This window comes from Pristis pectinata, chromosome 8 (assembly GCF_009764475.1).
Source record: "Pristis pectinata isolate sPriPec2 chromosome 8, sPriPec2.1.pri, whole genome shotgun sequence".
NCBI classification, from domain to species: domain Eukaryota; kingdom Metazoa; phylum Chordata; class Chondrichthyes; order Rhinopristiformes; family Pristidae; genus Pristis; species Pristis pectinata.
This window is the reverse complement of record NC_067412.1, coordinates 95302214-95324833: the sequence shown is the minus strand read 5'-3', so window position 1 is coordinate 95324833 and position 22620 is coordinate 95302214. Positions and strand designations below refer to the sequence as shown.

The 22620-nt window shown below is 43.3% G+C and overlaps 1 protein-coding gene across 1 annotated transcript in view; it reads left to right on the top strand.

The window, feature by feature from the left end:
• The first annotated feature begins 649 nt into the window (after positions 1-649).
• Positions 650-22620, top strand: part of zgc:66433 (uncharacterized protein LOC321250 homolog) — a 153335-nt gene continuing 131364 nt past the window's right edge. Inside the window, exon 1 of the mRNA XM_052022268.1 lies at positions 650-751. The gene's annotated coding sequence lies outside the window, so the exon portion shown is untranslated. The remainder of the gene's footprint in view (positions 752-22620) is intronic.

Below are 22620 nucleotides of genomic sequence, written 5' to 3'. Positions count from 1 at the left end.
AACCAAGTGTGGGAGGTGGGGAGGGCAGAGGGGAGCAGTGAACAGGAGGGGTGGGGACCCAGTGGGTGGAGTGTCTGGGTGATGGGCAGACAGAGTAGGTTGGGGAGGACGACAAAATTGGTTCATAGGGGGCTGGGGTGTGTGCAGGAGGACCTGGGCGCGTCAGAAAAAGGGATGGTGGGAGGGGAGTGGGGAAGGTCATCTGAAACTGGAGAATTCAATGTCCACGCAATCAGCTTGTAGACTACTCAGGCGGAATATGAGGTGCTGTCCCTATAGTTTGTAGTTGGACTCACCCTGGCAGTGGAGAGAGGGCAAGCACAAACTGGAGGACCAGCACCTCATATTCCTCCTGGGTAGTCTCCAACCTGATGGGGTGGACATTGAGTTCTCTAATGTCGATTTGGTGGGCTGTTGTCTGTGAATTTATTGACTGTGATCTGGGTTGGAAGGAAAGGCGCCCGCTGACTATACAATGAACCCCCTGTTATCCTCCAAGTCTGGACTTGCTGCTTACGTAGTTTTGTACAATCTTTATGTCGATTTATGAAGTCGACTTCGCTCCTTATAAGGAAAATGACGCGGGGGCGAGGCTCTCCAAATGGATTTAACTGTTTGATCCCGACGGATTAAAAAGCAGAACGTGAGGGAAAGATCCAAACACAAGCAAGGGAAATATTTATACTAGATTATATTTCTCAAAAGGAAAATAAAATCGCCGAGGAAGTGCCCCAGCAGAAGACACACGACAGTAAGAAACTCTTTACATACTTTGCTGAATATTTGCTTGATGTTATAGGGTTTTGCTCGACTAACTCCTTATGCGAGGAGACTTTATCTCTGTGACGAAAATGAACTTCGGAAGTCTGAACGTATGCCTGAGGATTGTTGTTCAGTGTTTGGCTTTAGATGTTGGCGACTGGGTATTGACGTGCTGAGACACAGTTCTCTTTGTGGACACTGGATAAGATTAACAACCCCTCACCCACCAACTCCAAATCAAATTAGGAAATGTTGGAGAAAGGTTATGGCTGATGTGTCCTAGTCTGTGTTTACACACTCAGACACAATAAACAGGACCGGTCTGGTATTGGTGAGCAGTCAATGGGCAGCATTGTGAGTATGAAGACGTGTCACTTTCCCTGAAATGTATGAATGATTACTTATACTGGGGTGGCCCCTGCTTGCACAGACCTTGGTAGAGATGGTCACAGCTCACGACCTCTGATTTCCACTGTGCTCCACACCGATAATACTCTGGGGAAAGGCAGATTTGTAACCATGCCTCATTCGAGCAAGGATTGTATTGTGCTTCTGTCTTTACAACCGCAGTGCATCGTCGCTTCAAAGCCTATTGCTCTTGTATTTTGCTGGTAAGAAGTTAAATGATCTCCATGTGAGGCTCTCTCTGTGCCCCGCTAACACGGTGGAGTAAGTGAGCAAGGTACTAGGACCTCGCTCTGTATGAACAGTTGATGTCACAACTGTCCTCAGTGCGATGGTTCAGTGGTTGAATAGCCAGTGGATGCAGTGAGAGAGAAAGGCAGGCGATGTTTCAGCGATAACGCACTGCGTTAGGGGCTTGGTTCAAGAGACGCAGGTCATTCACACAAAATGACTGGAATATTGAAGTTCAGATGGGTCAGGATTTGAAGGAAACTGTGTTCCTTTCACAACATGAGAACATAAGAAAATGAGGGCGGGGGTAGACCACTCGGCTCCCCCATTCAGTCCAAGAATGTCCATGGCTGATCTGGCCCAGGCTTCAATTCCTCTTCAGTACCAGTTCTCCATCGCACTCAATTTCAAGATCTTTCAAAGATGTATCTCCCTCATCGCCTCTGTGGTTGAGAATTCCAGAGATTCACCCTCTGTGAGAAGATGTCTGACACAACCCAGCTTTGTATGACCACCTCTTATTAAAATCAGAATCAGGTTTATTATCACTGACGTAGATGATGTGAAATTTGTTGCTTTGCAAAGACACAAAATGACTATAAATTACAAAAATAAATAAATAGAGCCAAAAAAAAAGGAATAACGAGGTAGTGTTGATGGGTTCATGGACCGTTCAGAAATCTGATGGCAGAGGTGAAGAAGCTGTTTCTGAATCATTGAGTGTGGGTCTTCAAGCTCCTGTACCTCCTCCCCGATGGTAGTAACAAGAAGAGGGCACGTAACAATGATGATGTTACAGTGTCCCCTCATTTGAGATTCTTCCACCAGTGGAAACATCTGGATATTTGCCCTGTCATGCCCCCTTAGGATCTTTTATGTTTCCACATTCTTCTAAACTCCTAAGAATATAGATCTAAACTCAGGGCATTCTACAGCCAATGAAGTACATTTGAAGTATAGTTATTCCTACAATGTGTGAAATCGGGCAGCCAATCTGCACCCAAGAACATCCACAGAATCAATGAACCACAGAGGACCACTTAACCCATTGAGTCCATGCCTATCACTGTGTAAGTGCAATCAAGCCAGACCCACTCCCCAGCCTCCTCCTCTTAGCTCTGCAAATACTTTCCTTTCAGATATCCATCTCCCTTTTGAATACTACAATTGAATCTGTCTCCACTACAACCCCAGACTATGCATTCCAGATCCTAGCCACTCACTGGGTATGAAAGATTTTCGTCATGTTACTTTAGCTTCATTTGCCAATCACCTTCTTCCTACATTCCCTAGTTCTTGACTCCCCTCCAACAATGTGAACTGTTTTTACTCTTTCTCCCCTGTTAATACCCTTTATTATTATAAATACTTCTGTCAGATTTCTTTCCAACATCCTCTATTTCAGGGAGAACAACCCTAGTTTCTCCAGCCACAATGGAAATCCCTTATCACGGGAATCGTTTTGGTAAATTCTCTGTCTCCAGAGCCTTCAAATCTTTCCTAAGGTGCAGTGCCCAAAAGTGGACACAATACTCTTGTTATAGCTGAACCAGTGTTTTATAAAGGTGAATCCTTACTTCCTTGGTTTTGCATGTATGCCTTTTCTTATAAAACCCAGGAACCTGTATGTTTTTGTCTGAATCACAAGAGCGATACGATTTTTTTGTTGATGTTGGCTGTGGGATAAATATTGGCCAGGAGACCGGGGATAAATCATTTGCTTCAAGTTCCTGGGTGTCAACATCTCAGAGGGTCTATCCTGGCCCCAACACATTGATGTAATCATGAAGAAGACACTCCAGCGGCTCTACTTCACTAGGAGTTTGACGAGATTTGGTATGTCACCAAAGGCTGTGCAAATTTCTATAGATGTACGGTGTAGAGTATTCTGACTGGTTGCATCGCAGCCCGGTATGGAGGCTCCAATGCGTAGGATCGCAAGATGTTGCAGAGGGTTGTAGACCCAGCCAGCTCCATCACGGGCACAACCCTCCCCGCCATCGAGGACATCATCAAGAGGTGGTGCCTCAAGAAGGCAGCATCCATCATTAAGGTCCCTCACAATCCAGGACATGCCCTCTTCTCATTACTACCATTGGGCAGGAGGTACAGGAGCCTAAAGACCCACACTCAGCGATTCAGAAACAGCTCCTTCCCCTCTGCCATCAGATTTCTGAACGGTTCATGAACCCATGGACACTAACTCATTATTCCTTTCTTTGTACTATTTATTTATTTTTGTAATTTATAGATTTTATGTCTTTGCGCTGTACTGCTGCGACAAAACAACAAATTTCATGTCATATGTCAGTGAGAACAAATCTGATTCTGATGCTCTTTTTCAGCATAGTGCTATGGGATCTTTTGCATCTGTGTGAGAGGATGGAAGTTGCCTCAGTTTGACTTCTGCAGGAGTTTCTGGGACGGCAAGGATACATGATGAGTTTAATTACATACAATTGAAACAAGCGATTTGCTCTGTAATGAGCTTGCAGTAAAGCTTTACATCTTAAATCTGTTATTTTTATAAAAAATAGTTTGCAATTTAATCACAGGCTGGTGCGGAGAGCAGATATTCCCCACTGCCATCCCCTCCTTGTGTGGGTATAAAGACTGTTTTTAAGATAACTCATGGCAATTATATATATAGCTACCACTTCACAGTGAGTATGTAATCTTTTGAAGACTGAAATGGTAATTTTCCCTTGACTTTAAATTATACCATTCTACAGAACAAAGGAAATAGCTCAGCATCCAGAAATTAACCATTTGACCTTGGTTAACAAATGTGTCCTTGTTATTGGTGCTGGCATTCAAGCTCAAAGCACCAAATCACAGCCACGTTTCATGAACCAAGGGAGACAACCCTCTATAATTATAGGGCCATTATGCTCAATATTTCCTCATAAGAAAAATCAATTCAGTGGGTCAAGAAACATCAGGACTAAAGCAGGGTTTCAACCTGAAAAGCTGACAATTCTTTTCCCCCTACAGATGCTACTCGACCTGCTGAGTTCTTCCAGTAGATTGTGTGTTGCTCCAGATTCCAGCATCTGCAGTCTCTTGTGTCTCCAACCCAGGAATCAATCTGCACCCCCTCCAAGGAAGGCAGATATAACAATTCCTATATAAGGAGAACCAAATTGTGTGCTCCTGCCTTTTCCAGTCAGGATAATTCAGGGTAATTTTCTACATTGTTGGGAAGATACTCATGTTGTGGTTCTGCTACAAATACTTGGTTAATTTTAGCATCTTGTGCAGTATCATACTTGGACCAGACAGAATATTTCTTTCCCTAAAGGACATTAATGCAACTTGTTTTACAACAATCCAACAATTTTGAAGTTGATCGCATTGCTAGCAACATTCTGTTTAAATAAAGTTCTATTTCTTAAATTGCTATGTTATTTTGTCTGGATTGTTAATGTGGACCTTCATGACACTAGTCCAGTGACATAGCAACTACAATGGAAAACAATATGTGAAGTTGATGAATGAAGGGCAAGTATGTCATTGTCCTGCATATCCCAAAGGACATAGTCCAGGAATTCACTGTTTATTTGTCCCTGTTCAGTTTTCTCTGATATAGGTGAGGACTCTGGGGTGTTTCTACAATCATGTTGCCATGTTATCCTTACACAGGCAAAGATGTAGCCTTTCATTAATTGTGAAGACAAAAGGCCATATATACAATGGCAACAGAGGTCCTCGCTGGATCAGAGATGATTGAATAATTCCCCTGTGATTCAAGTCTGGGATTGACATCATACACAGAATTTTTATTCTGCTACTGAACTGAATTTGGATGGAGAAATAACATTGCTTTTATCAGGAGAATTTACGGCTGTTTCTGTTGAGTCCTGTTTGCTGTAATTCTTAGAGATTCTGCTTAAATAAATTCTGTTTACCGAGCAAATAGATCGTTTTCTGCTGTCAAATAGAATCCAATGGTTGTGAATTTGCCTTTAACTTGGACAGGTTAGTGCAGTGGGTAGACACGTGGTAACTGAAACTCAATGTGGAGAATTGCAAAATGATATATTTTAGTAGGGACAACAAGGAGAGACATTTTCATCTAAAGGATACAATCTAAAGAGAGTACAGACAGTCCCCTGATTACGTAAAGGTTCCATTCCTGAGAACTGTCCATAAACCAATTTCCCTGTAAGTCAGAAATGTCTGGTTTCTATAGCTACCTGTATTGTATTGCTCTACATACACTTGCTATAATCCTTTCATTTCATTCAATAATCAACCTAACATTATCCGTAGTTAAACAACTGGAATATATTGTGTCCAGTCATTAATAGATAACATGAAACATTGTATTATTTCTATTACTTGCTTGAAAAATGCTTTAAAATGTATCGAGAATTGGTGTAATGTCAAATTACTGTAAGTCAGGTCATTCATAACTCAGGGAGCCCTGTACATGATTATCCTGGTACCGAAGAAAAACAAGGTAATGTGCTTTAATGACTACTGACCAGTGGCTCTGACATCCACCATCATAAAGTGCATTGAGATGCTGGTCATGGCACGCATCAACTCCAGCCTCCCAGACAACCTCAATCCACTGCAATTCGCCTACTGCTGAAACAGGTTTACAGTGAATGTCATCTCCCTGGCCCTACACTCATCTCTGGAGCATCTGGACAGTAAAGGCACCTACTTTAGACTATTGTTTATTGACTATAGCTCCACCTTCAATACTATAATTCAAAGCAAACTCATCGCCAAACTCTGAGACCTGGGACTCAACACCTCCCTCTGTAACTGGATCCTTGACTTTCTGACCAACAGACTGCAATCAGGATAGGCAGCAATTCCTCCGGCACGATTATTCTCAACACTGGTGCCCCACAAGGCTGCATCCTCAGCCCTCTACTCTACTCCCTATACACTCATGACTGCATAGCCAGATTCTGCTCTAACTCCATCTACAAGTTTGCAGATGATACCACCGTAGTAGGCCGAATCTCAAATAATGATGAGACAGGAAGGAGATAGGGAGCTTAATGACATGATGTCATGACAACAACCTTTTCCTCAATGTCAGCAAAACAAAAGAACTGGTCATTGACTTCAGGAAAGGGGGCGGTGTACATGCACCTGTCTACATCAATGGTGCTGAGGTCGAGAGGGTTGAGAGCTTCAAGTTCCTGGGAGTGAACGTCACCAATAGCCTGTCCTGGTCCAACCACGTAGACACCATGGCCAAAAAATCTCACCAGCACCCTTACTTCCCCAGGAGGTGAAAGAAATTTGGCATGGCCCCTTTGACACCAATTTTTATCAATGCTTCATAGAAAGCATCCTAACTGGACGCATCATGGCTTGGTATGGCAACTGCTCTGCCCAGGACTGCAAGAAACTGCAGAGAGTTGTGGACACAGCCCAGCGCATCACGGAAACCAGTCTCCCTTCCATGGGCTCTGTCCATACCTCTCGCTGCCTTGGTGAAGCAGCCAGCATAATCAAAGTCCCCACCCACCCGGGTCATTCTCTCTTCTCTCCTCTCCCATCAGGCAGAAGATACAGCAGCCTGAGGGCACATACCACCAGGCTCAAGGACAGCTTCTATTCTATGGTGATAAGACTATTGAATAGTTCCCTTATATGATGAGGTGGACTCTTGAACTCACAATCTACCTTGTTAAACCTTGCACCTTATTGTTTACCTGCAATGCACTGCCCTGTAGCTGTGACATTTTACTCTGTATTCTGTTATTGTTTTTACCCTGTACTGCCTCAATGCACTGTGTAATGAATTGATCTGTACGAATGGTATGCAAGACAAGTTTTTCACTGTACCTCAGTACAAGTGACAATAATAAACCAATACCAATACTAATACCAATGCAGTGACAGAGCAACCTCAAGGTGTAACTGCACAGACATTTGCAGGTAGCAGGACAGGTTGAGACAGGGATGAAAAAGCATCTGGGGTCCTGGAAGACTGGTTAAGTACTTGAAGAGAAAAAAAATTACAAGACTATGAAAAAGAATCTGCGGATCATCACAAACTGGATCACTTTTACAAAAATCAGACACAGGCCTGATGGACTGAATGACTTCCCTCTGAGTTATAATGTTCGAATGATTCCATGATTCCTGTCCGTTAACCCAGTCCGCAGGAGGTTAAGAATGGTATTAAACTAAAAGGAAAGATAAATAATATTGTGAAGATTAGTGCAGGCTAGAAGACTTGGCAGATTCTTAGAAACCAGCAAAAGATGATTAATAAAATAGATAGTGAGATCTATTTTCTAAGCAAACAAGAAGTATAAAAGATAATGAAAGAAAGAGAATAACTAAGTTAAGTGATAGCCCCTTAATGGATGAGACTGAGAGAATTAATAATGGAGACTCAGAATATTCTACATTCTGTTTTCTTTTTACTACCTCGATGTAATTATGCATGGTGTGATCTGTCTGGATTGCACACAAGCAAAAGCTTTTCACTGTATCTTGGTACGTATGACAATAATAAACCAATAATAAGCCAATAATAATAATAAATTTACAAATATATAAATAACTTAGGTGAGACAACCAAGTGTTTTGCAGCTAAATTTTCAATGATAAGCAATTCATGAGGAGGATGCAAAAGGATGTGGATAGGTGCAACTACATTTGGAGTATTGTGTACAGTCTAGACTCCTTACCTGAAAGGAGATGTACTTGTGATAGCGGGCACGTAACAAAGTATCATCAGGCTAGTTCCTGGGATGGCAAGTCTATCATTTGAAGAGAGATTAAGTAGGCTAGTCCCCTGTTCTTTAGAGTTTAAGTGAATACAAAGTGACCTCATTGAAACAAAATTCTTACAGGACTCGACAGGATAGATGTAGGGAAGATATTTCTCTTGACTAAGCAGTCTCAAACTATGGGTCATGGTCTTAAAATATGAGGTGGGCTATTTCAGACTGAAATAATAAAAAGAATTTCCTCAGTCAATGGGTAGTAAATCTTCGGAATTCTCAATCCTGGAGGGCTGTGGAGACTTGGTCAGTGATTATACTCAAAACTGAGATTGATAGAATTCTAGATATCATCAGGAACAAAGGATGTTGGGTGAGGGCAGGAGAAGGCTCTGATACAGAAGAACATGATCTTGAAGAATGATGGAGCAAGCTTGGTGCAGGCCAGAAGATTGGGAAGATTCTTAGAAACCAGCAAAGGATGATGAACAACGAGGATAAAATAGAATGTGAGATCTATTTTCTAAGCAAGCAAGAAGTATAAAAATAGACAGTGAAGGAAAGAGAATAAGTTACCCTTAGAGGATGAAACTGGAGAATTAATAACAGAGACTCAAAATATTCTGCATCCTATACTCTACATTCTGATTTCTTTTTACTACCTCAATGTACTGATGCATGGAATGATCTGCCTGGATGGCATTCAAACAAAAGTTTTTCACTGTATCTCTTCTTATGTACCTTGGGGTGGCATGGTAGCGTAGCATAGTGGTTAGCCCGACGCTATTACAGCACCAGCCATCGGGGTTCAATTCCCGTCGCTTTCTGTAAGGAGTTTGTACGCTCTCCCGTGTCTTTGTGGGTTTCCTCCGGGTGCTCCAGTTTCCTCCCACATTGCAAAGACGTACAGGTAGGTTAATTTAGGTTTAAAATGGGCGGCGCAGACTCATTGGGCCGGAAGGGCCTGTTACCACGCTGTAAATAAAATTTAAATTTAAAAGTTTACTTGCGTTAAGCGAGTAGGCAAAAATATGGCAGGAGTATAATTTGAGAAAATGTGAGGTTATCAATTTTCATAAGAAGAGTTGAGAAACAGAGTGTTATTTGAACAGAGAGAGACTACAGAATGCAGCTGTACAGAGGGATCTGAGTATCCTTGTATGTGGAACATGGGAAGTTAATGTGCAAATGCAGCAAGTCACTCAGAAGGCAAATGGAGTGTTGGCCTTCGTTGCATGGAGTATAAAGCAGGGAAGTCTTGTTCCAGTTGTACAATGTTGCTCTTACATCACCTGGTGTAGTGCTCTAAGTTTTGACTGCCTCACTCCAGGAGGGATATACCTGTACTTCAGGCAGTTCAGAGAAGATTCACAAGGTTGATTCCTGAGATGAAATGATTGCCTTCTGAGAAAAGGTTGGACAGATTGGCTTGATCTTCATTGGATTTGGAAGAATGAGATCTTATTGAAACATGTGAGATATTGAAGGGGCTTGACAAGGTAAATACTGAGAGGATACCTCCCTTTACAGAGCAAGCAGATTTGATTTCAAAATAAAGGGTTGCCCTTTAAGGATGGAGATTTGGAAGAATTCCAGTTCTCAAGGGATGTGAATCTATGGAATTCTCCACCTCACAGATGTGTGGAGGTAGATTTGTTGAATTATTCCATTCTGTGAGACTCCTTATCAACAGGAGAGGGAAGGACAATGGGGAAAAGTCAAAAAAGTGAACTGAGGTAAAGTTCTGATCAGCTGTGATTTTATTCATTGACAGAACAGGTTCGAGAAGCTTTATGACCTCCCCCTGCTCCTATTTCTTATACTTCCTCCCTCTAACTCATTAATTGAGGTCAAAATTTCAGCCACTGACAATGACACATGTATATGGTGGGCAAAAAGTATGGTCCTGTCACTCCTATCTCCAACCTTTCTTGAAGCTGCAGCAATGAGATGTCCACTTTTGTCATAGTAAATCAATATTTTAATGTAATGTCTTTTAAAAATGTCTCAGATAATGTTAAATTCACAATTGCACATTTATAAATTGATAGTTATTAATCACTGCAGCTGAATTTCTGCTGATGCCTAAAGGGGAATCAGCAACTGACATGAAAATCTCCTGTCAAATGTACTCTTAAATATGAAAGAGAAAATCAACCAAATCAAGAATTCCATTGTCAACTCTCCAGTTCAACTCTCCCTGACAACAATAGAGATTCAGCGAGGACTGCCATTGCTGGACACCGATTATTCTTTTAAAACACTCTAAGATTGACATGAAAGTTATTGAGTCATGCAGAACAGGAACAGGCCCTTCTGCCCATCACATACCCATCTATACTAATCCCATGCACCAGCACTTGGCTGTAGCCTTGATGAATCAAACACTCATCCAGATACTTCATAGATGTTGTCCAAGTTCCTACCTCCGTTCAGGCAGTGTGTTCTAGATTCCAGCCACACTCTAGATGAAAATATTCTTCCTCAGGTCCCCTCTAAAGCTCTTACCCTAAACAAGTGCACTCTAGCTTTAGATACCTCCACTGTGGGGAAAAACTATCTGTCCTATCTACATTCCTCACAATCATTATCGGTACTGTCCACCTCTGCTTTCCCCTGAGGAAGTGATAGGCCACCTTCTCACCATGAGGCAGCCCTTACGGTGAAGGTGCTGCCGCAATGCTATCCGGCGAGTTGCGCAACTCTGAACCAAGTGACAAGGGCGAAGGATGGTGAAACGAGGGGATGTGAGTGTAGTCGAGCACGTAGTGAGAATAGGTGGGAAACTGGGAGCTGGTGACATTCCCACAAGCCTGAGGCCCTTGTCTTCCCTTGGTGTCGGAGGCCATAGATTTGTGGGGTGCAATATCAACTTGGATGGTACCTGGCATTAGCAGCTATGTGCTAATACAGTGGCAATACATAAGCACATGGAATACATGAGTCCCCCTGGATGTAACTAGGGGCACTCATGTCCTGCTGACTGGATTGCTTTAGAACCACCCATCCCCTTCATACATTTCAGGGATTACACCCCTGACAGTCAACCTACTGTAAATGTTTGCCCTGGAGCATCACTGCAAGTGAAATTCCTCTGATTCCGAGGGCACAGCCTCAGAATAAAGGGACGTCCCTTTAAAACTGAGATGAGGAGGAATTTCTTCAGCCAGGGGGTGGTGGATCTGCGGAATTCGTTGCCATGGAGGGCTGTGGAGGCCAAGTCATTAGGTGTATTTAAGGCAGAGATTGATAGTTCCTTGATTGGTAAGGGGATCAAGAGTTACGGGGAGAAGGCAGGAGAATGGGGTTTGAAAAAACTATCAGCTATGATTGAATGGCGGAGACAACACGATGGGCTAAGTGGCCTATTTCTGCCCCTATATAAGACAAGAAGATAAGATATCTTTATAAGTCACATGTACATCAAAACACACAGTTTAATGCACACACACAGTTTAGTGCACCTTTTTGCATAGGGTGTTCTGGGGGCAGCCCGCAAGTGTCGCCACGCTTCCAGCGCCAACATGGCATGCCCACAACTTCCTAACCCATAGGTCTTTGGAATGTAGGAGGAAACCGGAGCACCCAGAGGAAACCCACGCAGACACAGGGAGAACGTACAAACTCCTTACAGACAGTGGCTGGAATTGAACCCGGGTCGCTGGCACTGTAATAGCGTTACGCTAACCGCTACACTACCTGACTATTGTCTTATGGATTCTTATACCCTTTCATTCTTACCAGGTACTCACATAATTCTCATGCCCTGTATGTTAGCTCACAGAAGTAACCAAGAACATACCACTAAATCTATCAATCACAAGAGCTGCTTTTTGGATGAAAATTTATGCCAGTTTGGGACCAAGTATTGGCACAACCTAGTGTGAGGGAATAACTAATCCTTTCAGCTGTTGCTTAGGTCAAAATAATACACACAGGGTAGAGTACAAGCATGTTCAGTGTTTGGAAGTGAACTGTGCCAGAGCTTGCAGCTTACTGGCTGACTGACATGTATTTCAGTATGGAGCTTTCTTTGTAGCTAACTTAGAAACATGCACTTATCTGCTGAGGCTGTGCTTACATTGAATTCTGGTGGATTTTACAGCTGCCTTTTAATCATTTATACAGAAAACAGTGATTTTAAATGGGTGCTTACGTGGAGGGTAGCTCACTGAAAGGTGACATCATGTGCTGGAAACTATTGGAACTCGTGACTATAATAAGAACATGAGGCCATTGTGCCCCTCAGGCCTATTCTATCCTTAGATCAGAGCCGATCCATAACAACCCCTTCTATCCATTATTATTCCACAATTCCAAATATCCTCACTCAACAAAAACACTTCCAATCCATCTCAAAAGCTCCAATTGATCCCCTGTCTCCATAGTTTTGCCAAGGAGAGAATTCTGGGTCTACACAACTGTGATGATATTTCACCCTTAAAGTGGAACGCACCTCACATATGCTAAAAGATGAACTCTTGATCTCCCAACTTACCATCGAGTCCACCATCGAGGACATCTTCAAGAAGCAGTGCCTCAAGAAGACGGCATCCATCATTAAGGACCCTCACCATCCGGGACATGCTCTCTTCTCGTTACTACCATCAGGAAGGAGGTACAGGAGCCTGAAAAACCACACTCAACGAGTAAACGATTCTGAACGGTCCATGAACCCATGAACACTACGTCATTATACCTCTTTTGCACTTTATTTATCTTTTTTGTAACTTATAGTAATTTTTATGTCTTGCACTGTCCTGCTGCCGCAAAACAACAAATTTCACGACATATGTCAGTGATAATAAACCGATTCTGATTCTACCTTGTCGTGGCCCTTGCACTTCATTTGTCTACCTGCCCCACACTTTCTCTGTAACTGTAACACTATATTCTGCATTCTGTTTTCCTTTTCACTACCTCGATGTACTTACGTGCGGAACGATCTGCCGAGATGGCACGCAAACAGAAGCTTTTCACTGCACCTCGGTACATGTAACAATAATAAACTAAACCATAGAACCATAGAACCATAGAACCATACAGCACAAAACAGGCCCTTCGGTCCGCCATGTTGTGCCATCCATCAAACCACCCTCACACTATCTAACCCTTTCCTCCTGCATATCCCTCAATCTCACATTCCTCCATATGCCTATCCAACAAACTCTTGAACCTGTCCAACGTATCTGCCTCCACCACCACCCCAGGCAGTGCATTCCATGCACCAACCACTCTCTGGGTGAAAAATCTCCCCCTGACATCTCCCCTGAACCTCCCACCCATAACCTTAAAGCCATGCCCTCTTGTCTTGAGCATTGGTGCCCTGGGAAGGAGGCGCTGACTGTCTACTCTATCTTTTCCTCTCAATATTTCTCTCAAAAACCTATTTATTGAACCAGAGAGATCAGTTTCTCTCTGTTCTCTCTCTCTGATCCACTAATCATTTACATTCCTTGACCTTTTATCCTCGAGAGAATACAAGGTTAATCTACGCAAACCATCCCATTACACAATTTATTTGGTCTCAAAACCATGTTACACGTGGAATAAAGAGAGAAAATGCTGAAAACACTCTGCAAGTGAGGCATCGCTTGTGTAGAGAGCAAAATGTTTCAGATCAGGCCTGGGAGATGTTAATACTTGAACAATTTTCAAGCAAGTATATTGTCAGGTAAAAATGGTGGTGCAATCGTTGGATGGGGGTTAAAGGGGTTTTTTTTTGGAGAGCTGTGGGTACATCAGGCAGGTACAGAGTGAATCAGAGAGGTTTTGTGATAGGGTGGAGAGTGGAGCTGATAAACTGGCAATTGGAAATAGCAGCCTGCTTGAAGGACATCCCAACCACACCCATTCACTCAATCCACCACCGACGCACAGTAGCAGCAGTTTGTACCATCTACAGGACGCACTGCAGCAACTCACCAAGACTCCTTAGACAGCACCTTCCAAACCCACGACCTCTACCAGCTAGGAGACAAGGGCAGCAAAAGCACGGGGAATGCCACCACGTGGAAGTTGCCCTCCGAACCACCCACCATCCCGACTTGGAAATATATCACCATTCATTTACCTGGGCCAAGATCCCGGAACACTCTCCCTAACAGCACTGTGGGTATACAAACACCTCAAGGACTGCAGTAGTTCAAGAAGGCAGCTCACCACCACCTTCTCAAGGGCAACTGGGGATAGGTAATTAAATGCCAGCTCAGCCTGCAAAGCCTACATCCCCTTGGATGAATATAAAGAAGTTGCACCGTCACCCATTCTGATTGGCCAGCTTGACTATGACTCTCCACATAATGCCTCTGGAGTTTTCATGACCAATGACTCAAGCGTTTTCACCCTATTACTCATAATTTACGCAGTCACCAAGGAAACGTTCAGTTTTTCGTCATTCCATTTTACTAATAGTTGAAGAGAAATATTGTTCACATTATACTCATCACTATGAGTTCTGACAAAGAGTCATAGACCCAAAGCATTGAATTTTCTCTCTCTATAGATGCTGTCTGACCTGCTGAGATTTTCCAGCATTTTCTCTTTTTATTTCAGATTTCCGGCATCTGCAGCTTTATTTTTTACTTTCATTTCACAATAAGTGTTAAGATTTCAGGTCCCCACACCGTCTATTGCACATTTCTTTACTAACTAGAAACATAATTAACCACATGTGTTATCAGGAGAGGCTGGACAAACTTGGGCTCTGTTCTCTGGAGTGGTGGATGCTGAGGGGTGATCTGTTGGAAGTGTATAAAATTATGAGGGGCGTAGATACGGTGGACAAGTAATATCTTTTTCCCATTATTAAGCAATCCAATACCAGAGAGAATGCATTTAAGATGAGAGGGGGTCGGTTCAGAACATATGTGAGGGGTACATTTTTTACTGAGAGAGTGGTGGATGCCTGGAATGCATTGCCTGATAGGGTGATGGAGGCAAATTCATTGGGGGCTTTTAAGAGGGGCTTGGATGGGCACATGAATGAGAGGAAAATAGAGGGATATGGGCATTCTGTAGATAGGAGGGTTTAGCTATGTCGGCACAACATTGTGGGCCGAAGGGCCTGTTCGGTGCTGTACTGTTCTGTGTTCTATGTTCTATGTTCGCATCTGAATTTTTAATCAGTGAAGTATGGTACTGGCGAATTTATTGTGTCATATGAGAGTGTTTTTTGCCTTGTGCCTGCTTTCTGTTGCACTTGTTATTGCCAGTCTGTTTATTGATTACTGTCAGGGCTATCGAGGGAATGCTTTGCACTACAGATGGGTATCTTGGCAGGAGTCAATGGACATAAGGGAGAGCAGTTGGGCTTTAGGCTATGTTGACTTTTCTGGGTTTATAATTTTTTAATGCTGTCACTCAGTTTATGCTGTTCTAATCATTGTGGAGTTGTATTTGATGGGTCAGCTCTTACACGACTATATTTTCATTTCCACTGTCATCAAAGTTGAACAGACCAACATGCATTTATAAATCATCTTTAACACAAGAAAATGGCCCACAGCACTTCACAGCGGTGGAAACAGAACACAATGAACACCAAATCAAAGAAGGAAGTGTTAGGAGGGAGGGTCAACAGTTTGATCCCAGAGGTGGATTTTTAAGAAGAATCCCATTGGAGGAAAGGGTGAGAGGGGGGGCTTCAGGGAGTGAAGCGCAGGCTGCTGAAGTGTAGGATGGGGTGATGGGGAGGGCAGTGGTAAGGTGCAGTGATTTGAGGATCTCAGGTTGGAGAAGGTTACTTTTTTTTATTATTCCAAAATAAACTTTATTCATCATAAAAAAAAACAAACTATGTACAACAATAAAACAGCGCAAAACCTTTACATTCGTGTACGGATCAATCATTAGTGTTACCTTATATAAAAAACACAGCACCGATGCCACTCGTGTGGCTCCCTGGGGTGCTACCCCCAATCCCGTATTTACAATATTTAAGGGGCTTTCTCGCCTGACCCTACCCCTCCCTAAATGTGAAGCCATGGTTTGATGATGAGGACAGGCATTTTAATTTTGAGGCTTTGATGTACTGGGATACACTTTTAGGTCAGGGAGAAGGAGAGTGAAGTGTGGGTGAGACCTGGAATTTTACAGCAGACCTTTGGAGAAATTCAGGATGTAAAGGTTGAGATGTTTGCTGTTGGTTGTGAAAGGGTGACTTTAAGGCTGCCTCATCAAGTTCAGAGTCATGTGACTGGCTTCCCTCTGAGCATGGTCGGTCGAGGCTTGTGCTGATCTCTTGAGATTGAGAGTCTGTGCAGTTCCTCACACACATGCTGACACAAAGGACCCGGACAGTACAAATAGCTGACTTGGAGAAGAAAATCGCCAAATCTGCAGACAAGAAAAGCCTGGAGTTTGAACAAAGAGCTGAGGTTTTGGACAATCTGGCTCAGCTTGAGCCGTATCCAAATTTTGCTGGTAAATGCTGGCAGGCACGGTAGTGTAGCGTTTAGCATAACGCTTTACAGCGCCAGAGACCCAGGTTCAATTCCGGCCCTGTCTGTAAGGAGTTTGTACATTCTCCTCATGTCTGCATGTGCTTCCTCCGGGTGCTCTGGTTTCCTCCCACGTTCCAGAGACGTACGGGTTAGGAAGTTGTGGGCGTGCTATGTTGCCGCCAGATGCATGGCGACACTTGCGGGCTGCCCCCAGAACACTCTACGCAAAAAGATTCATTTCACTGTGTGTTTCGATGTACATGTGACTAATTAAAGCTACCTCTTAGTTTAGAATGAAATCACTGGATTTCACCTATTTAACTGGCAATATGTATCTGACTGTACTCACGCATATACAAACATAAAAGTCTTGGACTTACTTTGTGCTGCGTCAGTCAATACTTCCAGAGCTGGACTCACCAGAGCACTACCCCACCTTCCACAAGGGAATCACCACTTGAATCCAATGCCATTTCAGACTGGATGGCACTCTGTTGATTTCAATTACAAGCCGTCCCTGGGTTACAAACACCCTACTTACGGTCGACCGTGCATGCAAATGAGCTCCCATAATATTACAGAATTCAAAGCCCAACATACGTATGCACATACAGTGTGTTCGTTCCTACAAATGGCAGAACTAGTTTACTCTCTCTCTCTCTCTCTCTCTCTCTCTCTCTCCATTTTTAGTGATTGTTCTTTAGTATCAGTCTTATGTGTTTTTGATGCCATTCATTACAATACTGTGGAGGTGTGATTACCGTATCGTGGGATTTTGTGCATTTTCCAACTTATGGACAGAATTGACTTAAAGACATCTGTAAAAGCAGAATGCATCCATTACCTGAACTCGGCCTGTAGGTTTGTAGGGCTGGGTAAGCTCCAATCATAAAATTAGTTTGTTTCATATTTTACTTATTTAAATTTTTAAGGACTTCCGAGAATTTTTTTAAAATATGCTCATTAAAATATTTCTAAATTTCTAACTTCCACGCACCCACCACTCTCCGTGTAAAAAAAAACTTACCTCTGACATCCCCGTTATACCTTCCTCAAATCACCTTAAAATCATGCCTCTCATGTTAGCCATTTTTGCCCTGGGAAAATGTCTCTGACTGTCCACTCGATCTATGCCTCATCATCTTGTGCACCTCTATCAAGTCACCTCTCATCCTCCTTCTCTCCAAAGAGAAAAGCCCTAGCTCACTCAATCTATCCTCATAAGGCAGGCTCTCCAATCCAGGCAGCATCCTGGTAAATCTCCTCTGTACCCTCTCTAAAGCTTCCACATCCTTCCTATAATGAGGCGACCAGAACTGAACACAATACTTCAAGTGTGGTCTAAACAGAGTTCTATACAGCTGCAACATTACCTCGTGGCTCTTGAACTCAATACCCTGACTAATGAAGGCCAACACACCATACACCTTCTTAACAACCCTATTAACCTGCGCAGCAACTTTGAGGGATCTATGCACTTGGACCCCAAGATCCCTCTGTTCCTCCACACTGCTAAGAGTCCTGCCATTAACCTTGTATCCTGCCTTCAAATTTGATCTTCCAAAGTGTATCACTTCACACTTTTCCGGGTTGAACTCCATCTGCCACTTCTCAGCCCAGATTTACATATGTTCTGTTGTAATCTACCGTAACCTTTTGCACTATCCACAACACCACCGACCTTCATGTCATCAGCTAACTTACTAAGCCATCCTTCCACATCCTCATCCTCACACATGTCCCACTTGAGGGTTGAGAGAACCACACACTGCATCACAACCTGCACCAAAATAAAGCAAGTGGAGCTCCACTTATGTGAACCAGAGAGTGGTGGGCCCAGCCAGTTCCATCACGAGTACAGCTCTCCCCACCATCGAGGACATCTGCAGTTCACGATGTCTCAAGAAGGCGACATCCATCATCAAGGACGCCCAGCATCCGGGCCATGCCCCCTCCTTAACGCTGCCTTCAGGCAGGAGCCTGAAGACCCACACCTCAAGGTTCAACAACAGCTTTTTCCCCACTGCCATCAGGTTCTTGAACCCACCTGAAGAACCTCGGTCTCTATTTCCCTCAACTTGTACTAATGTCATTATGTTTATTTTTGTTTTGTTTATTTTGTCATGTATTTATGTTAATTTAAGTTTATGTAATTTATGTTTGTCATGTGCGTAATGTACGGTGTCACTGCTGCGGAAAGTTAATTTTCATTGCATTTAGAGCCTGGGTATGTGTGCCCATGAAAATAAACCTGAACTTGAGTTGTGGAGGTTAGATCATGAGAAGTTTTTAAAATGGAGGTAGATATATTTTTGAAAGGTTGGGGGTTGATGGTACAGGAGAGAACTTGAGGTCTGGGGTAAATCAGCCAAGATCATATCTTGTGTTTCTCGTGACTTGCCCACCATCCAATACCTAACAAGCCCCAGTAGCAGAATCTCCAGGCACACTTCTTGGCCTCAGTACAAACTGGAGAATTGCGAGGAAGTTTTTTATGCAGAGATGGTAGAACACGCTGCCGGGGGAGGTGGTGGAAGCAGATACGATAGCAATGTTTCAGAGGCATTACACAGACACATGAACAGGCAGGGAACGGGGATACAGACCATGTGCAAGCAGATGGGATTAGTTTAATTTGGCATCATGGTCGGCACAGACATGATGGGCCGAAGGGCCTGTTCCTGTACTGTACTGTTCTATGTTTCTAGTTCCTTTTCTGGCTGCCTCACCTTCAGCAGAGTGGGAAGCAAAGGCTCTACTCTGATAAGACAAAGTGTGAACTCTCATCCTGGGTGAGTCTTGGGTAATATCCCTGGAGATCCCATCAGTGTCCAGCTGATGTTCCGATGTTGAATGTAAGTTGTAAATAAATTGGTTTATTAGTGTCACATGTACTGAGGTACAGTGAAAAACTTTGTTTTGCATGCCGTCCATACAAATCGTTTCATCGCATCGGTGCATTGAGGTAGTACAAGGGAAAACAATAACAGAATGCAGAATAAAGTGTTACAGTTACAGAGAAGGTGCAGTGCAGGCAGACAATAAGGTGCAAGGCCATAACGAGGTAGATTATGAGGTCAAGAGTCCATTTTATCGTATAAGAGGTCCGTTAAATAGTCTTATAACAGCAGGAAGAAGCTGTCCTTAAGCCTGTCCTTGGCTCTGTTTGAGATGAAAAATTATAGTCTGAAGTATTGAAGAGATACAGAAGGAGGCCTTTTTACCCATCATGCCTGTGGTGTGTGCTTTCAGGCTTTTGTATCTTCTGCCTGATGGGAGGGGGGGAGAAAAGAGAATGACCCAGGTGGGTGGGCTCTTTGATTATGCTGGCTGCTTTACCGAGGCAGTGAGAAGTGTAGACAGAGTCCATGGAGGGGAGGCTGGTTTTTGTGACATGCTGAGCTGTGTCCACAACTGTGGACCAGGCAGAGAACTCTAGGCCCTAAATTAATTAAATTTGGTGCAAGAGACTCAAAGATAAAATAAAAACTAACCTAGCTATTTTCTTGATATAATGCTTCTTGTTTTCATATCAAGACTGTGCACATCGGTATTCCAACTATTTTGGTCTGCTCTATTTTGGAAACCACATTAAATAGAAGAGATGAAAGGATTTTCCTGATGTTACACAGCAAGGAAATGAAGCAGCAATTCTTTGTTCGGATTACAACTGGCAATTCTGTAAACACATGCAGCAACATCAACAAAAAAAAAGGCAAATACCAACTTCGACCAAATACTTCCTGTACGATTCATTTGGCATTTGAGAAAGTCTGGGTTGTGGGATTATACTGGGCTCCTTTCTCAAAGGGCTAGCCCAGGCATGATGGATAAAAATGCCTCCTTCTGTGTCTCTTCAATATTTCACACCATAATTTTTCATCTCAAACAGAGCCAAAGGAAATCAATTTAAAAACAGTTCCAGTCAGGGGACCCCATATAAACCTGGCATTCAACAGCTACAGATAAACATTGCAGCTGGGATTTTCCTTGAATAAAACAAACGCTTGCTTTCTTTCCAAAAAAGTCCATATCCTGGCTCTAGTCAACCTTAGTAGGGGTGGTTCCCAAACCCTGAGCATCTGAATGGATACCATCAGCCGAGCTCTCCTGCTGAGTTCACAGAATCCTTTCATGGTCAACGTTCCTTCCATTCCTTCAAGCTGGTGACTGACAGCAAGGAATTCTTTGTAGGGAGACCTTGTCCACAGTTGGATAAAAAGTGGCACTCAAGTTTCTCGAGAGCCTAGCTGTGCTGGTGGCATAGCTACCAACTGGTTAGTGTAACGCTATTACAGCGCCAGTGACCCAGGTTCAATTCCGGCCACTGTCTGTAAGGAGTTTGTACGTTCTCCCCGTGTCTGCGTGGGTTTCCTCTGGGTGCTCCGGTCTCCTCCCACATTCCAAAAAAAAGACGTATGGGTTAGGAAGTTGTGGGCATGCTATGTTGGTGCCAGAAGCGTGGTGACATTTGCAGGCTGCCCCCAGATCACTCTACGCAAAAGGTGCATTTCACTGTGTGTTTTGATGTACATGTGACTAATAAAGATATCTTATCTATAGCCAGAGACAAAGCTACTTACAACAAGAAGGAAAGGATACTTAACAATAAGGCTTCCTGGGAATATGTCAGGATGCTACTCAGAGACAGAGCTCAGCTTTTAACACCATAATACCAAATAAGCTCATCTCTAAACTCCTGGACCTTGGCTTTAGGGTCCCCATGTGTAACTGGCTTCTGGACTTCCTGACCAGCAGACCTCATTCGGTTAGAGTTGGTCATAACATTTCATCCACCCTGACCCTTAACACTGGTGCTCCCCAGGATTGTGTGCTCAGTCCCCTGCTCTGCTCCCTGTATACCCATGACTGTGTGACCTGATGCAGCACCATCTCAGTCTCAAAGTTCACTGATCACCTCACTGTTATCAGCTGGATCAACAACAATGAGACAAGATATTGGGAAGAGATTATGAACTTTGTGTCATGGTGCCAGAACAACAACCTCGCCCTTATTGTCAGCAAGACAAAAGAGCTGGTTGTCGACCTAAGGAAAGAGGAGGATGAACACAACCCTGTTCTCATCAGCAGAGATGCTGTAGAGATGGTCGACAGCTTCAAGTTCCTTGGCATCCATATCACCAGCTGCCTCTCCTGGTCCCTTCACACTGATGTGGTGATCTAGGGTATGTACTTTCTTAGGCAACTGAGAAGATTGGGCTTGTCCATGAGGATTCTCTCAAACTTCTACTGATGCTCTGCAGAAAGTGTCCTGACAGGTTGCATCTCAGCCTGGTACAGCAACTGTTCTGCTCTGCTCTGGACCCTTGGAACCTGCGGAGAGTGGTAAACACTGCCCAGTCTGTCACAAGCTCCTCACTTCCTTCCATCCAGCCCATCTTCACCGTGCGTTGCTTCAGGAAGGCTGACAGTGTTGTCAAGGATACCTGCCACCCCGGCCATTCCCTGTTCTCTCTTCTACCTTCTGGGAGAAGATACAGGAGCTTGAAATCCCAGACGACCAGACACAAGAACAGCTTCTCCCCCACTGCTATCAGACTCCTGAACCCATCACCTCTCTCACATCCCCTTCCCGGTAGTGTTGCCCCGTTCTCATGTTCCTAACTCCCTCTCTCAGATATTCCTTTATTGTCACTTTAGCATTTCATTTTATACTACTTCAGATTGCTCTACAATCTTTGTATCATTCTGTTGTTTTGTGCTCATCCTTATATTTATTGCTGTATTTATTATCACCATGTACACTGTTTACTCTGTGAGCTTCATGCGAGCAAGGAATTTCACTGCACCCTGGTGTATATGACAATAAACTAATCTAATCTCTGCAGATTGGCTGTCTCATTTCCTATCTTCAAACAGTGCCTACAATCACTTTATGCCTTAAAGCACCTTGGTACATCCTGAGTTGATGCAAAATGCTATATAATTGCCAGACTTTTTCATTTTTGACGAATTACTTTCCATGAAATTATACACCTTCCATAATTTAATTAACAATACATGGGATGTCGCCAGGCACAGGGACAAAAGTACTTGTACATGGATGAACTACC